This window comes from Salvelinus sp. IW2-2015, linkage group LG23 (genome assembly GCF_002910315.2).
Source record: "Salvelinus sp. IW2-2015 linkage group LG23, ASM291031v2, whole genome shotgun sequence".
Classification (NCBI taxonomy): domain Eukaryota; kingdom Metazoa; phylum Chordata; class Actinopteri; order Salmoniformes; family Salmonidae; genus Salvelinus; species Salvelinus sp. IW2-2015.
In genome coordinates, this window is record NC_036863.1 from 41,111,838 (window position 1) to 41,127,695 (window position 15,858).

Consider the following 15,858-nt stretch of genomic DNA (forward strand, 5'->3'; position numbering starts at 1 on the left):
CTCTCAAAATAATGTCTCCATAGGTGAAAAAACGATGCAGTGTGATGTTCCGCCTTCTTAGTGAGACTAGTCATGCTGAGGTGTAGATTGTTGTGGCTGAAATAACGTGGAACTTGTGGATGGATTTCTGGGTCAGTCTCATTGAGTCTCAATTCCAGTGTCAACAACAGTGTAGTAATCGATAATAGTTTTTTCGTGCACTTTGGATTTGTCATGTTTTTACATATTGAAGGTGCTTTTTTTAAAGGTCCATGTTTCCAACTGAAATTTTACTTTACATGTCAATGTGTACAGTGCTGTGGGTGAGTTTATCCTGTGGAAGGATACCACAATTGTTTTACTGAGCTGAGAATAGAGTCTGATGAATGGTCCGTATAGCTAGATCAGGCCTCTAGGTTTGCACTTCAACAAAACCCGTTGATCTTTGAAAGCATACARCCATGTATTTCACATTTGAATCTCTCTACTAGCTTTACACCTTGTGAGGGTTAGTCGGTGACACACTCTCTTACTAACCCTGGTCCTGCCTGCTTTCCCTTCCCACGCCACATTAAGCCTGTCTATCTCCACTCTGACTGACCGTTTTATGGTCAATTGCTTTGCTAACTCTGTCTTGTATACTAACTAACATAACTCTTTAAAGGCTCCAGGCTTCATCCCTTCATTTAAAAAATAAATACATTCGTCATTATTTTGTCTTTCAAATGACATTTCCACGCAAATTTTGATTTGTATTACTGGTATTATATTGAATGAAGACATTATCTATGTAGTGAATATTATTTTATAAGGAATGTACACGCATCCAGCCATTTTCTCCCTTTCTGATGAAGGATGCAGGCATTGGGCATTCTAAGCACCATCTGAATAGTTATTTTTTCACAGTATCTCTAGATTGTGTTGCTTTTATTGTCTAGAATCAACAAAAGACATGACAAAATTGGCCACAACTTCAGGGTGGCATTTAACATGCTMATTTTCTTTTTACAATCCGCAAATATCATCGAGGTTATTTGCCTCCTAGAACTCACTTCCARCGGACAATAAGCTGTATCAGAAAACAAGTTATTCTATAACAGAATTCTGTTTTAGAGTAGACCTGTGCTCCCTTATTGGATARTCTGGTTGGTCCATTGTGGCTAACGGGAAGGGAATAAGAAAGATGCAGAGTGATAATAMTAACAAGCACAGACCTTTACTGTACTGGGCATCAAAGAAATGTCAGGCACTGTGTAACAGTATTACTCAGAGAGAGACTTCAGTTAAAAGACAAGACAAAAAAAAAAATCGTACTTTCTTTTCAACTTCAAAGCTCGACTTCCCCTCCCTTCCGCCTTCTAATCCAATTTTTTTCCAACTTGTTAGTATGCGTAGAGGTAGATCGGTTTTGTTTCTTMTTCTTTTATTAATTCTGTTGAATGCCTCCTAACATCAACTGTACATAGTATATATACATTAACAGAAATCAACGCTGTATGTAAGTGGGATTTCTCTTTCCATTTGACTTAAGGTGAATCATTCATAATGACATGATTAATATGCATCGCCTGTGTGTCCACACTCTAGCCCTTCATGGGTTATGACCACAAACCATGCAACCTTTACTTAAAACCAAAATGATGAGGTTTTATCAAGTTTTTCTCTATTCATACTAAGATTATACATTTCCAATTACTAATAGTCACTCTTCTCTATCTACTAATGTACTAACAACCATTTTTTGTGTCTGAATCTTCAGTYCTTACAAACAGACCCCCTTAACATCTCACCCCTACCTGCATACAAACATTCTCTCTCTTCATTATCCCGAGCCTACCCTCACCCATACTCCCCAAAGACAGAAAAATCCTATGCTTACAAACCCGCTCGTGCTTTTATCCCTGCATTTGTTCCTGCATACATAGCTCCTCTCTTCGGATAGCTTCCTGTTACCACACTGACATGCCGATAGAGAGAAACGCACCTCCTGTGGGAACGCCAGTGGAATGTATTTTTTTAACAAGCCCTGGTGGTCAGCTTTCGCTGGCCTGATTCCTCTTATCTTTCTCGCTCTCTCTCTCTCTCTCTCTCTCTCTCACTCTCTCTTGCTCTTCCCCTTGCTCTTTCTCTCTCACATCCTCAATCACACACTCTCTTTGACACACACACACACACAATCTCACCTACTCCCTTGTTCAACCTTGCCTACAATCGAAGCTACAGACTCATAGCAGCTCTAAACAGCAACAGCAGACATAAAAATGTGTTGCCCCATGAGGGAAGTACATTTAAAACCAGGAAACACCCATAACTACAATACTGATCAGAACAGGGCAATTCCTCAGAGTGCAAGTGGCAGAGCCTTGCTCTTCTCAGAGAGGACCTCTGGGAAATGTAGTATTTGTCAGTCAGCAGTGATGGTCTGCAGAATTCACAGAATATCATAACAGTGTAAACCGCGTACTTTACAGTATTACCATTTCAGTCAAAGCTGAGCCACATACTTTATAGTATATCTCATATATATGTAATGAACTCCTCTTAAACCATTTTCATGGATTATAAATGCCTTCTGCAACTGTTGTTCTCCCAACAATGAATAATAGATTTGGATTTTTTTATCAGCTAATTGGTCCGTTAATTTGTTCTCCCTGTCTCTCTGTATTGATTTGACATTGGTTAGAATCAGCCTCAACTGTCTGATTACCGCCGATGGACTACTGTATCTATCATCGAATGGGTGCCTTCTCAAATTCAGCTACAAGCGGATACTAYGATATATTTAATATTGTACTCAAATCCAAAACATCTGTGAAATGATCATATCATCATTTGCTCATCAACCCTGCTAATATTTTGCGAATCGAGAAAGGAAGCAAGCTTCTGAGATTGGCGGAGCCCTCTGACTGTGCTCATCAATTCACACTGTAGATCTTACAGCTAAGGATTCAACTCGATTCAAAGGCCAGCATTTTAACCGCAAAAACCCCCACAAAAACAAAGCAGCGGATGTTCGGTGTTTAATTCAAATTCTTTCCGCCATCTTCTCTTTGTTTCTGTTCTGTCTCTCCTCCGCCTTTCTCCATCCCTCTCTTTCTCTCTGGTCACCCATGTCTCTTTGTTTCTGTTCTGTCTCTCCTCCGTCTTTCTCCATCCCCCTCTTTCTCTCTGGTCACCCATGTCTCTTTGTTTCTGTTCTGTCTCTCCTCCGCCTTTTCTCCATCCCTCTCTTTCTCTCTGGTCACCATGTCTCTTTGTTTCTGTTCTGTCTCTCCTCCGCTTTCTCCATCCCTCTCTTTTTCTCTGGTACCCATGTCTCTTTGTTTCTGTTCGGTCTCCCTCCGTCTTTCTCCATCCCTCTCTTTCTCTCTGGTCACCCAGGTGACGTCTCTGTGGATGGGATCCTGACCACCACCGGCTACACCCAGGAGGACTACACCATGCTGGCTCTGATGACTTCTTCTACGTCGGCGGGAGTGCCCACACGGCTGACCTCCCTGGCTCCCCGGTCAGCAATAACTTCATGGGCTGTCTCAAAGACGTAAGTACAGTGCTGTTCAGCAGCCTTCAGCAGGGACTCTGGTCTGAGAACACACATGCACAGGGCTCTTGTTGAGCTGTGTTCAGATTCACAAGCACCGTTCACTTTGCCAATGACAGCTCTTTTACGCTGTGTTGTTGCCACTTGGAATTGAGATGTTAAACCGCCCAGTGCATCACACAGGAAGAACATGGCACGTTTATAGTTTTACATTTAGTTAGTTTCTAATTAATGACAGATTGTGACTTTGAACACATGCAGTGCCCTTAGTGTTCAGCTGTGTCCTAATGAGTCCTAATGTAGATTGCTGTGTGTCATTTGCATATCCCCTGACATTGTACAGTGTGGTCATGTATGAATGTAGCTATGGCCTTGAATTATATAATAGCATGACTACCTGGATATGAACCCCAGACTTGCTATTCTGTTGAATAATACAGGTTATATTCTCCAGGATTAATTACACTCCTGTACTGATGCCCCACCCCCGCCCTCCCTAGTGACTGCCATGACCTTCCTATACCCTCCCTATCTCTCTCTCTGGCCTGTCTCCCCCCGTCCCTTCCTATTGCTCACTCTCTCTGCCCCCCCCCCCTCTCGTTCTTTCTCTCTCTGTCTCTCTCTCCCCCTCCATCATCCATCCTCCGCCCCCCTCCTCCCTCCTCCCTCCCTCCCTCCCTCCCTCCCTCCCTCCCTCCCTCCCTCCTCCCTCCCTCCCTCCCTCCCAGTCAGTGAACATCTGTAATTAAATTACTGTGCCAGTGTTAGTGAGGCCTTAGCTTTACCATCCTGACAGCCAATTCAGACATTGATTTCCTCCATGGATTCCCAGGCAGCGCGTCCCTCCCTCTGTCTCTGTCTAGTTGACCCTTCCATGTATTAATCATGTCTCCCTCTTCATTGATTGTGCCATGCTTCTCACTGCCTCCGCCTCCCAAAGTCTTTGTCCTGTTGTGTACAGGAATCCTAATAACTATACTAAAGATTGTTATATTTCCGTTAGGGAACGCCTACTCTGTGAAGTGTGTGTGTGTGCAATAGCTCAGTTCACCTTTGCACTCCTTCTAAACACTGCAATTTTGGCAAAAGTCTACAAAACTTAGCCCACTCTGTTCGTAACAGATTCTAGTTTTGGGAACAGAAAACTGTATTGAGATCAAATGTTTCATCGATGAGAAAATGTGCATTAAGTCGGCCAAAATCCATCTCGTTCCATCTTCTCCCACTGCCGGCCACTGGGCTTCCTCTCACTGCCATATTTGGTAGTGAGCGGAAACACCAAGTGGATGCTTCACATTTATACATCCGGTGAAATATCTGTCTCAATTGTTCTATCTGTGACWATACTGCTACAGACTCCTGATGCCTGTTTCAGTAGAATGTGGTGATAGATATTGGACTGTGTCAGTGCTGGGAGGGGTCTTTGGGAATTACCGATACACACCTACAATGCTGTGAAAAAAKAATTTTTATTTWTTTATTTTTTTACACTGAATGTTGTCAGATCTTCAACCGAAACCTCATATTAGATCAAGGGAACCTGAGTGAACAAATAGCACGAAATGTGGATACTTATTTCATTTATTTAATCAAAAGTGGTTGGTTTTCACCAGACATAACGGGACCAACGTCGTCCAAAAAAAGTTGACTCAAGTTTGCAAGAAAGCACCTGGAAGCAGCCGGATGATCGCCAAGACTCCTGGAAGAATGTTCTATCTATGAACAGATGAGTCAAAATGTGGAACTTTTTTGGACGACATGGGGTCCCGTTATGTCTGGCGATAACCAAACACTGCATTCACACAGTAAGAWCCTCTAACTACACTAACTATACTATACTAACTAACAGTCAAGCATGGTGGTGGTAGTGTGATGGCTTGGGGATGATTTGCTGCCTCAGGACCTGGACGACTTTCCATCATTGAAGGAACCATGAATTCTGCTCTGTATCAGATCATTCCGAAAGAGAATGTCAGGCCATCCGTCCGCGAGCTGAAGCTGAAACACAGCTGGGTCATGCAGCGAGACAATGATCCAAAACACAATCYACATCAGATTGGCTAAAAAGCGACAAATTTAAACGTTTTGAAATGGCCTGGTCAAAGTCCAGACACAAACCGACCTGAAACGAGCAGTTYGTGCTCGACAACCCTAAAATGTCGCAGAGTTAAAGCAGTTCTGCATGGAAGAGTGGGGCAAAATTCCCCCACAGAGAGACTGATCAAAAACTACAGGTGACACAAGCAGTTGGTGAGTGTAAGGGGGCAATTGGGTGTTGGTAACTTTGTTAAAAAAAATGTGTTTTGTTATTTGTTCACTAAGGTTTCCTTTCTTTTGGATGAAGATCTAAGAATATATTCAGGGTCAAAAATATGCAAAAACATCGAGAAAATCCGAAAGGCAGATACCTTTTCACGGAACTGCATTTGATCACAGGCTCAGCAATGTATGATTGATGCTACCAAAGGAGACCGAGATATTGAGTGTCATCAGAATGTTAGCGTAGCGTGAGATCGATTTTGTACTTTTGCATCTCTTGGCTGAAAATAGACTCAACAATTGCATTTTTCATACTCGGGCTCTTTTTCTATTCTTCTCATGAGATTTTATTTTGGTCTGGCAATTACTGATAATGGTGCCTTGTGAAACCAAGCCGCTGCCYAGTGTATTTTTAAACAAAAAGACACTAAAGTTCTCACCCTGGAGGAGGGCGCCAGTCAGCTTTGGACTGCAAGTGGTGTGAAAATGAAAACCATGTTCAGCTGTGCCTCCCTGCTGCCTCCATCTGTACATGAGAACAGTGCACATGTGACAGACAGACCGTCAGACAGACGGGGAGATTCTCATTATGGGTTTATGATCTGGTTGTGTAATGAACGAGAGCTCGTGCGTTTTACACGCTTCAATGAATTAGAAATTGTTGCATGGATTCTAAGGTTTGGWATTGAGGACAATCACAGAAAAGAGTGAGGGTTAAGCTAAATAGCAGGGCATAAAGTGGTCTTTCGGCAGACCGCAGCAACCCACTCAGTGACAGTCCTGTCCCTTGTCTTACAGGTGGTCTACAAGAACAACGAGTTCAGGCTGGAGCTGTCTCGCCTGGCTGCAGAGCGGGACCCTCAGGTCAGTGTTCACGGTGACCTGACCTTCCGCTGTGAGGACGTGGCGGCCCTGGAGCCGGTCACCTTCGACACRCCCGCCGCCTACCTCACCCTGCCCARGTGGAAMACCAAGAAGACYGGCTCCATCTCYTTTGACTTCCGCACTACGGAGCCCAGCGGCCTGCTGCTGTTCAGCCACGGTGACAGGCGTCTGCAGGGCCCAGACAGACAGCCGGAGAGGCAGCCCAGGGCCGACTACTTTGCTATGGAGCTCCTGGAYGGCTTCCTCTACCTGCTGATGGACATGGGCTCTGGCAGCATCAAGATGAAAGCCAGCAACAAGAGGGTCAACGATGGGGAGTGGTGCCACGTGGACTTCCAGAGGGAGGGGCGCATGGGTGAGAGAAAGCGCACATGATGAATCTGATAAAGGAGCTTAGWCAGAGCCATACTGCAACTCTGGTCTTATTGAGGTATCAGGAATAGCAAGGGTTAAATCCTACTGGCTTGTGAAATTCCATTTACTATACCCATTCGGAGGCACTCATATTGGCTTCTCCTTCATGTTTCTTAGCTGCCGTCAGAGATGCTGGGTGCATATCCCGTTTTAATTAGTCTTATTTTTAGCAGCTATAATCTATGTATGACATTTAGTAAATTGCCTTAACCTATTTCGCAAGTGGCCAATTATACCGTCATCCACCTCATGTGGGGAAATGTCTGCCCTCATTAGCCTTGCCCCTAGATTTGAGCCAGCGTTGCTTACACCTTACTATTAACAGAGRAATACGGTATGACAAAGACCTGAGACGTTCCAGTTCATTAGTCATCTCATAATTCTACACCTGGTGTACCTTGTGGATTATATTCTATATTATACAGTGCGATTATACAGTGAGACAGCCTTGATACTAGTTGACTCTCTCTGACTGTCTTGCCTTCAGGCCTGATCTCAGTGAACAGCCGCGGCATACCATTCTCTGCTAACGAAGGCAGTGAGATCTTAGACCTGGAGGGTGACATGTACCTCGGGGGTCTGCCCGAGGCACGCCAGGGCYTCATCCTCCCCCCAGAAGTCTGGACGGCCCCCCTCAACCTGGGCTACGTGGGCTGCATGCGTGACCTGTTCATGGATGGGCGGAGCCGGGACCTGAGGAGACTGGCAGAGATCCAGAGTGCCTCTGGAGTCAGCAGCTTCTGCACCAGGGAAACGCACATCAGGTGTGGCAGAGACGTCTGTGCCAACGGTGGGCAGTGCCGCGAGGGCTGGAACCGTCATGTGTGTGACTGCACCAGCACGGGCTACCTGGGCCCCAACTGTGAGAGCGGTGAGAGAGAGAGAGGATCAGCGGAATGTGGAAACGATCCCTGCTTGAAATGTTACCGCAAAGCTTTTAAACAAGTTTAATGACATTTCATACAGACAATGGAGATGAAATCACTTTTTATGTGAGTCATTCAAGTGGTAAATTGCCACTCTATTAGTGAATTGGCGGGTATGTGAAGAATAAATAGGTGCTGTGTATCAGTGATTCATCAGTATTGCGGTGGTGCTCCGTGAGTCTGAATAACCCTGCATCTAGCACAGATATCGTTCTAACAGAGAGGATAGGAGCCCCATTGTGAAGCCATATAGGCCGAYAACATTATGAGGGATATAAATGGAATCCTCATCCTATTTGTGGCCTGAATATAAATCTATGAGAGGAGGTTGATAACAGAGGCTTCACATAAGAGCGCTGTGGTACGTTACAGGCTGTTCCTGCCATCTAGTGTGGCTGCAGGAAACTGCGGTCTCTTCAATAGGCGTACAAAGAATCTGTTCGATCTTGTTCGGCGAAGATCGTAGCTGAAAATATGAGTGGAAGTGAAATTCTCTCATCTTCATTTGATATCATATGAATCATGCGCTTATTCAGTATTGGGTGTACAGGAATAGATGTTCAACTGTATGGGAAYATTTGTGACAATGACATTTGCTAAYGCTGTCTCCCTGTCCTTGGTGCCCGCACACAGAGGCCACGGTGCTGAGCTACGACGGCAGCATGTACCTGAAGGTGACGCTGCCAGTCAGCATGCACAYGGAGGCCGAGGACGTGGCGCTGCGCTTTATGTCCCAGAGGGCCTTTGGGCTGCTTGTGGCCACTACCTCCCAGGACTCAGCTGACACCCTGCGTCTGGAGCTGGACGGGGGCCGGGTCAAACTCACCGTCAACCTGGGTAATGCTAACAGTGCTAACGTTTATGAGTCCTCACGGCTTCTCTGTGAGAGTACTCATGATGTAATGGGCAAAGGTATTGTCCTACATGTATCCTCCCTCCCTTTCTCCTCATCATACACAATCTATATACATCTCTCTGTATCGCCTCTGTGTTTTCTCTCTTTCTCTCTCACCCATTCCCTGGTCAGCCGCTAGCTGTTCCATCTCAACCCTTTCAGCCCTTCAACGGCCRGTGTGTCTGCAGTCCTAGGAGCAGGCAGCCAGAGAGACCAGCTCACTTAGAAACACGCCGTATCACCATGACAGATTCGTTGTCATGGTGTTCCRACGGATGTTGTAGTTGCTGTTCTAGATCACAAGTGCCGTCCACCATGGCTCTCAGATTTGTCCTAACCCAGGAAGAGGAGAGCAGTAGAGAGCCGACCGAGGCAGTAATGGTGCCTGACAGGGCTGTCTGCCTCAGCTGGTAGCCCCAGTCTCCACATGCCCCATTACGGCTGTAGGTAGTGAGTCTGGTCCTTGGCTGTTTGCATCCACTGCTTTGTGATGGTTGACAGCTCCAGAGAATACCTCAGGCACACTAGCATATCACCTTGTAGTGCAGGGTTTCCCTAACTTGGTCCTCGGGACATAGTACATAGCCTTCACGGAGGGCTTTATTATATCCAAAAGATCAAGGAAGCTCTGACTGTGTTGGCACGTGTTTTGGTAGTTGTACGCCATAATGACTATGTAGCTATTCTATTATTCAGAGGGCACAATGGTGAGGAGATTTTCCACGGCGTGACGCTCTCAAGCTCTAAATGCGTACGGTTTCAGTGTGGCTACGGGGGGTATGCGAATCAGCCCTTTCCTCTGTCTGTGCTCTACCTAACTACCACATGGGTTGTACACACACCGGGAGGCATATCTGTTATCAACCTCGGATTTAACGTAGGATTACTTTCTAGGTTGTAAATAGAGTCATGAAAATTCTACTAAAGTTATTACAGTAATGATATATCACAAACMCGGTGATTTTACTCTGATTGCGGTRCACATTRCCGGTCCTCCTGAGTGTAGCGGAGAGTTAACATGACCTCCCTCAGCTCGTGTGTTAGTGGGTGCTGTATGGTTGCCATGGTGAGGAAAAGGCTGGTTTTGAATCTGGAGCTTGTCCCCGGATGGTGGTCTCTCTGGAGAAGAAAAAAAGAAACTRCAGAATGTGCCTTGAAGGATGTGAAATGTTTTTGTTTTGTTTTCTCTCTTTTTATATTGTTTCTTTTGAATTTACTTTTTTGGGGGGGGGATCTCACCATCTCACTCTCTCTCTCTCTCACCAGATTGTATCAGGATAGACTGTAACCTCAGTAAGTGGCTCCTATCATTATTTACTGTACTTCAGAACAACTATCTTATGTTCTGTTACTGTCTGTTTTACTATTAATACTGTTAAAAGCATTTAACGTTAGTCCTATACAATACGTATCCCAATGAAGTACTACAATCACACGGGTTGTCTTGAAAAATGTAAGGGATCGTAAGGTAAGTATCAAATACTGTATAAGCCTGTGTATCATTTGGTAAACCATTCTTTAGTCCAAGAAACAAATGTCAGAATCACAAAATGATCCCTTGTTCATTACAACAGCCAAAATACCATATGTTTATTAGTTCACAGTGCTCCTCAGAGAAACAACAGTGGCATTATCTCCCTGCTACTTCTATCAGTAATGTGCTCAAACTACCACCAGATGGCAATATACCATTGGGTTTTTGGGGAAAACATTTTCCCATGAGTTTTAACAATACATGTCCTGGTGACCTATGGGAACTGTTGTCTATAGAATTGAGTTTTTTTTAAATACATGTATTAGGACTCAAGGAAAGATGCATTTAAAATGCATGTAACTGCTTCGTTGTGTGTGTTGGTTAGTACAGGTATGAACCTAAAGGGTAAGAGGATAATGTACAGATCATGTAAATAATCTGCTTTYTTTAGATCATGTGACGCAGGCGAGACCTTGACAACAGATTGTGTACAAAGCCGTGATGTGTTTTCCATTTTGAACCTTGAATGGCAACCTTAAGTATGTTGCTGCAGAGTTGTCCTATGAATTTAGATGGATTGAAGTTTAATGGCAATAAAATATTCTTAATTGACTTTTAAATAGACACAATTAGCCAGTGGTTAAAGTAAATGATAGTCAATTAGAGCCCTCGACCATCTGGGAGAGCCTCTGTTTAGGCCATAGCTTGTCATGCATTTTTAACGGGCCTCTGATTTGGGCCTCTTAGAAGCACCATTTTAACAGATCGTTGGTAGAATGTTAAGAGGTAAGCATCGAGAGGAACGGGCACAATTGACAAAACAAGGAGGAATTCAAATGTAATGGTTGAATGTTGCCCAAGGTAAAAGTTGAGTCTGTGCTGTATACAGTACGGGTAAGTCATAAATATGAAATGCATGCAGCTAACTGCCGAGGCCTTGATGGCTCCAAGCCTTTTCCCACCATGTTGTTTTATCAGGCCAATTGGCTCATCCACTGTGGATGAGGAGCTGTCCATGGTCCTGATTGGCTCACCAGGATACACCGTCTTGTGCGGGCCAAACTCATCTTCTGCAACCTACAACATACCGGCAACACATCTACACTGTATTCACACCCTTTTTTACCACATTTTGTTACGTTACAGCCTGATTCTAAAATTGATTAAATAAAACATGTTCCTCGTAAAATAAAGAATCACCCAATATGATTTCATTTTTACACGTAATAAACCTACTAATGTTGGACTGCATATTTTCAGATGTATACTTATTAAAATCATATTCGTCAAATTCTCTGGATAAAATTGGCCAAGGAAAGGGCTACTTTTAAAGCTACTGAYGCCGTAGTCTTTCTCCCCCATCGTCTATACAAAGCCTGACAAGCCCAGTGACGCTAAATAAAGGCCCACGTCAAACGATCTGTAATCAGAACACAGAATGTAAACCCACACTATACTATACCTGTAACTTCAGTTTATCAAGACGCAATCATTACAACGCCGCAGAAGGACATTCAATTTGGCGTAATGTGAAGAACAGCTGTGTAAAACAGCTGAACTGCAGAGTACAAACTGGTGTATATTTTGCATTTGTGTCAATGRGGTATTTGTGTGAAAGGTTGATTTACGTGTGCATCTCTGTTTAAAGAGGTAATATGTCTTCGTCTAGAGCTGGTATTGCTTGGTCAATTGAAGTTAAATGCTGTCTTTCTCGTTACCTAGTTAATCATTGCTGTCTCAACTGTTAATAGCTCATCACTTGTGCTGTGGTTGGTGTTGACAACCTGACTCATCAGTGCCTGTATTGTTTTACCTCTCCTAGGCAATCAGCAGTTAGTGCCGGGAGGTGTGTCCTTCACCTCTGGTAGGCAATCAGCAATTAGTGTTARTACGTCAGTCTCCCCTATTTTTTCAGCAGCAGCTGTAAGCGGCGGTCTTGTCGCCAAAATGAAGACGGTTGCTGAAACAAAGACAGGGCTGCTGAGTTGTTCTGAGGAGTTAGAGGAAGGCCCCCACACCACTCTCTCACTTGAGTGTCTTACCTAGTTATTTTTAGATGATCTCATTTTTCTCTCTTGTAGCTTTGCCAACAGTGTTTTCTCTATACCTGTTCGCTCCTCTCCCTGTCGGCTTTACAGATGCTCCCCACCCCTTCTAATGTAGTGTACCCTGTGCGCACAATCCGTGTTGAATTCGTGGTCTCCGGCAGCGTTTCGAGCTGCCAATCTCCGGTCAAGAAGGCCTATGTTGCCCTTTATTCCCTCCTACACTTTTGGCCCTGACAGAGTCATGGATCACCCCCAGAGAACGCTGCTATTCCAGCTGCTCTCGTCATCTGACTGTGTTCTCTCATAGTCAAAGAGCATCTGGTCGTCACTGTGGTGGCAGACGATCTCTGGAGACCTTCTTACTTCCCTCGTCAATGGGAAGTAATCCCATCCCTCACCACTGACTGCGCCCCCTCTGACTTCCAGAAGACCAGAGTCGCTCCCCTCCTCAAGAAACCAACACTCAACCCACTCTGACGTCAACTAGAGACCAGTATCCGTCTTCATCCCCAAAACACTGCAGATGTCTTTGACCTACTCTCTCAGAACGATCTTCTTGGAAACTAACCAGTCAGGCTTCAAGATAGCTCACTCGACTGTGGCCACTCTCCTCTGTTTAATGGAGGCTCTGCCAAAGCTGACACTGTTCTCATCCTCCTAGATCTATCCGCTGCCTTCAACACCATGATCGATCAGGTCCTCCACTCCACCCTCTCAGAGCCGGGCRTCTCAGGCTCTGCACACTCCTGGTTTGCATCCTACCTGGCAGGTCGCTCCTACCATGTCACTTGGCTCCGTCATATCCTCACATGGTCTCTTCCATCATTGCTGTGTGGATGACACTCAACTGCTTTTCTCTTTCCCCCTCCCTGACACCCAGGTGGTGACATGCATCTCTGCGTGCCTGGCAGACATCTCAGCCCACTGCTACAGGGGGTCAGTTCCCGCTCAGTCCAGTCAAAGCKCTTCTATGTCCTGCCACCCCAATGGTGGAACAAGCTTCCCCCTCCCTCCCCCCGTAATGCCAGGACAACGTAGTCCCTGCACATCTTCTGAAAATGTCTGAAAAAGTAACTTTTCAAATAGTACAGTGCATTCTGAAAGTATTCAGGCCCCTTCACTTATTCCACATTTTGTTACATTACAGGCTTATTCTAAAGTGGATTAAAACATAATAATCCACATCAATCTACACACAATACCCCATAATGACAAATTTACATTTTTGCWMATTTATTCCAAATAAAAAACAGATACCTTATTTAAATAAGTATTCTGACCCTTTACTATGAGACTCAAATTTGAGCTCAGGTGCATCCTGTTTCCATTGATCCTCCTTGAGATGTTTCYACAACYTGATTGRAGTCCACCTGTGGTAAATTCARTTGATTGGACATGATTTGTAAAGGCACACTCCTGTCTATATAAGGTCCCACAGTTGACAGTGCAGGTCAGAGCAAAAACCAAGCCATGAAGTCGAAGGAATTGCCCGTAGAGCTCCGAGACAGGATTGTGTCGAGGCACAGATCTGGGGAAGGGTACCAAAACATTTCTGCAACATTGAAGGTCCCCAAGAACATCGTGGTCGCCATCATTCTTAAATGGAAGATGTTTGGGACCACCAAGACTCTTCCGAGAGCTGGCTGCCCGGCCAACCTAAGCAATCGGGGGAGAAGGGCCTTGGTCAGGGAGGTGACAGAGAACCATATGGTCACTCTGACAGAGCTCCAGAATTTGTCTGTGGCGATGGGAGAAACTTCCAGAAGGACAACCATCTGTGCAGCACTCCACCAATCATTCCTTTATGGTAGAGTGGCCAGACGGAAGCCACTCCTCAGTAAAAGGCACATGACAGCCCGCTTGGAGTTTAGGTGCCTTTTGACAAAGGACTCTCAGACCATGAGAAACAAGATTCTTTGGTCTGATGAAACCAAGATTGAAGTCTTTGGCCTGAGTGGSTCCGGGACAAGTCTCTGAATGTCCTTGAGTGGCCTAGCCAGAGCCCGGACWTGAACCCGATCGAACGTCTCTGGCGAGACCTGAACATAGCTATGCAGCGACACTCCCCATCCAACCTGAMAGAGAGGATTTCTTTGCTTTGTCATTGTGGGGTATTGTGTGTAGATTGAGGGGAAAAATAACAATCCATTTCGTCACGCAAACATTTTCTTTCTTACAGATTTTTTTGTAAGAAAGAAAATATTGTTGATAGTCCCAAAATATTTTGCATGTCAGCAGTCAAGTTTTCAAGATCTAGGATTTTCAAGAGGCAATTTATCACTTGCCACATCATGTTGATGCATTTTGACTAATGAAAAAAAATACCGAAATATTGTTAAGTGGATTTGCCCTTAAATCTTTTTACTGTCCATGTCACTTCCCGGGCTCCGTAAGAAACAAATGTTTGCTRAAACAAAATAAATTCTCCATATTGGCGAACTTAAACTGTGTAACTTAACATGAAACTGGGCTGTATATTTAAAGGGTTGGATTTAGTAAAACGTCAGTAATCAATCCATGACTTGCAAGGGGAACAGTTMTAGACAAACGCGTATGACACTATTTAGACAGAGAAATGTGCGTTTAGGACTCGTCCCTACAAAATCTTGAGTTCGGGTTTAGTCCCAAAAGAGCACTGTGGATATGTACTGATATGCTTTCTTGCACACCAGAATTCTTACTTTTCAGCCCACTACTATAGATAGCCCTTACACAACTAGCTTGCCAACTTCTCTAACTCGTATGTGCTTGTTCCTGGTGGAGCTGCTCTCTCTGCTGAAGCACAGTGGTATGTGTTTGGGCCGACGCTCTGTAATTAGACAGCAGGGGAGCCCACCTCTGAGACGAGATCAACACTGCTCAAACACAGTTGACTTCAGATGAAGTCCCATCTCCTCTGCTCTGCAAAYATTTCTCTGTACCTCCCTCCACCTGCTCAGTAGACTGTTGTGTTGATTTAGTGGGTAAACATGGGTTTGGTAGGACATAARCCCACAGTCAATAAAAAAGGAACAGGACTGGGGATCCAAACTAAGGTCTGTAGGTTATTTTGGGATAATAGACTGTTRTAATCGGTCCAAAAACAGACTGACAGTATGAGGTTTTACAATTGTTACAAGGTTTCACTTTGGAAAAGCACTGCTCTGCCTCAGGCCTAGCCATTTCTAACTGTAGTTGTCATTCTTAGCCACTCTGATCRAACATGTCAATAGTAATAACAACAGAACGGGATGTTGTACAATGAAGGTTTACCGGTAGTATGTGTTTGCGCAGGACCCATATCTATCAGATAAGCGTGTAGTTGGTCTATAATGTTACCCCTTGCTGAGACACTTGCTCTGCTGTCAAGCTTAACAAGCCAGTGGCCTCTTTCTCCCAGAGGAAGAAAMGGCGGAGTATTTGGAAACCAATTGATGTCATCAGCTGCAGCGTCCCAG

At 44.6% G+C, this 15,858-nt stretch overlaps 1 pseudogene; it reads left to right on the forward strand.

Annotated features, from left to right (window-relative positions):
• LOC111951075 (neurexin-2-like) overlaps positions 1-15,858 on the forward strand; it is a 146,641-nt pseudogene that overhangs the window by 125,799 nt on the left and 4,984 nt on the right.